Source organism: Ursus americanus, chromosome 27 (assembly GCF_024610735.1).
Source record: "Ursus americanus isolate L20-20 chromosome 27, mUrsAme1.1.p, whole genome shotgun sequence".
NCBI lineage: Eukaryota > Metazoa > Chordata > Mammalia > Carnivora > Ursidae > Ursus > Ursus americanus.
Window position 1 is genome coordinate 42,530,109 of NC_142153.1, and position 2,868 is coordinate 42,532,976.

At 33.5% G+C, this 2,868-nt stretch overlaps 1 non-coding gene across 1 annotated transcript; it reads left to right on the forward strand.

Moving 5' to 3' along the window:
- Window positions 1-638: 638 nt before the first annotated feature.
- Window positions 639-741, forward strand: LOC123784575 (U6 spliceosomal RNA). The gene has a single exon (XR_006777503.1). It is a non-coding gene; the product is annotated as a U6 spliceosomal RNA (small nuclear RNA).
- The last annotated feature ends 2,127 nt before the right edge of the window (window positions 742-2,868 follow it).

Here is a 2,868-nt window from a genome sequence, read left to right on the forward strand (position 1 = left end):
AAAATTATAAATCTAAATTATACATGAAAATGAATTTGAGTAAGAAAAGGAATCAGTATATACACATTTTCAAAGTTGACAAATATTACAAGCATTATGTCATACAGAAAAATAACATTTAGTAACAGTCTGACACACCTTACCATTTCCCCTTGTATTTGTTTGCAATGCTAGTTCCATTTTCAAATAAGAATTTAAAAATATCTTCTATGGGACAATAGAAAGAATGTCTTGCTTCTTGTATGGTTGATCAAAATTTAATTTTTAGGAAGATTTCTTCCAGTTTCGTAATTTGTTATGGGTAAGGCCATGTGAAATTTTTAGAATTGTCAACATTTGGAAAACTTACATCAAATTGTTTTCATAGAAAAAGTACATGATTCAGAACCATTTTGCCGTATTGGTAGTAATTTTGCATGTCTCTTAGTATCACAGACCAAGATGGATCAGAAATATTGGGATCTGGAAAGATGGGACTGCTCATATAGTCACATAAGTGTTCTTGCTATGTGCGGCATTGTTGCAAATTTTTGCTTTGCAGTTGTAGGAATTTAGATAAATTCTGTTTTACATGATTCCCATCCAACAAGAAAACATCATCATGTATTTATAATTGTTTAAAATTACCCTCTGGGAGCTTGCTGTGGCAACATATATACTAAAATTAGAGAGATACAGAGAAAATTAACATGGCCTCTTCACAAGAATGACACACAAATTTGTGAAGGGTTCCATATTTTTATCACTGGGTGATGCATGGACTTGTTGAATCACTATACTTTATACACCTGCAATTAATATAACACTGTATGTTAACTATACTGAAATTAAAATAAAAACTTATAAAGTCAAAAATAAAAATAAAAAATAAATTGTCCTTTGGAAGTGTACTATGCAATAGATTGCCCTGATGCTTAAGCTTCATTAGATTCAATTATTGAAACCCAACCCTCCAAGTCCATCATTTACAGATAGGTGAGTGAAGGAAGTAGGTCGAGAGGAATACCATCCAAAGAAAATTCACGTTTCAACAATGAAATATTCATTCATGCTGTTAGCCCGAGTGTCCATAATTCTCCATTGGGGTTGATGGCAACGACTACAACTGTCTTACACTCTGCAGACTTAAGTGCAATTATTTATTGATTGTTTCATTCTATAACAATTCTAAGACTACTTAAAGTCACACAAGTGCTTTTTGACTTTTGTGGAACTTATGTATATTTTTTCTCACTTGTTTTTTGCTTTGTTGCTACATCCTCTTCAGGGACGTGAAGTGGGGTGAAGTGACTCACCCAAAGTTATGTGTTTTTTAAAGCAGAGTTTCAAACCAAACTTTGCAATTCAACAAATCCAATGTTGACTCTAGGCCATACTGAGTCCTTTTCTGTACAATATTTATGACGTTATGACATTTGAATGCATTCTTAAGTGTCCTGGCATATTAGGCAAGTTAATGTTAGCTGATGTCACAAGTGTTTTAGAGTACGATGTATTTTTGTTCTGAGGGGTCGTTCTTTTGCAAAAATTTGAAGGACCAAAGTTCCTTCGGTCTTGTGGTACTGTCACCTACAATATACAGTCTCTGATCCTGCTGCAGAATGGAAGGCAGCAAGGAGAGGGCACACAGGTGTTAATCCTCATGACACGTGTAGCTGCTGTCACATGCCACAATATTAATAATGTGGTTGTACCTACATGGAGTGAACAGGGAAATATATTCCCTGGTTTGACAGCAACGTCCCATCCAGAGAATAAATAAAGAAAAAAATAGTTTATTTTTAAAAAATCAATTATTGTAGTCAAGTTATTGAAAAGGTAAATGATAAGAGAAAAATAAGGGACAAAATTATACTTTAGTTTCTTCCTGGCCATCACTCTTAAAACCCTACTTTTTAAGCTCAAGCCATGAAGAAAGATGGTCACAGTATGAGAATAAAGAGATATTCAAAGGGCAGGTTAAAACATATAGTTCTTTATGTTTTTCCATATCTATTCAGTACGTTTGTGGTTGGACATCTGAAATATAACTCATTATGGGTTCTACTATAATGGGTATTCTAAATTTAAATCATACATTTGTAGAAACATATTAGTAAACATTTCTTTCAATTCATTCAAGAGTTTTTTTGTTTGTTCATTTTACTTTTTGGGGCACATATGTCAGAATGCCCTGCACACATGAATCTGTCTCAAGGAAACCACAATTTAGTGGGAAGGTAAGCCACACACATAAGCTCAAATGCAATGTACAAAATGAGATATACCATGAAGGAGACATACACAGACTACTTTGGAAGTCTGGGCAGGAGGATGAGAGGGGTGAAGGGGAGTTGGCAAGCTTTGGTGATGACAAGATAGGCTTATCCAGTTCAATCAAGGATGTTTTCACCTACTAATCTACTAACAAATAGGAAAACATAATATTGCTGACAGGTTAACAAGCCATTTTTCCCCATTTTATTAAGAAATTATTGACATTCATCACTGTATAAATGTAACATATAGCATGATGGTTTGATTTATATATACTGCCTTCCCATATAGATGTAATAAAAAGAAAAGAAACAAGAATAAAAGAATAAACAATTCTTGATATCAGGACTCTTAGAACTCACTCTCTTGACAACTTTCTTACATATCATACAGTAGTATTAACTACAGTCATCATGTTGTACATTACATCTCTAGTACCTATTTACCCTATAACTGGAATTATGTACCTTTTGACCCCCTTCCTCCACTTCCCCCCTCATCCCACTCAGCCTCTGGTAACAAGTCTGATCTCTTTTCCTATAAAGTTTTTGTTTTTTAGATTTCAAAAAAAACTATTTCTTGATAAAACAAATGACTAATAATTTTTAATTT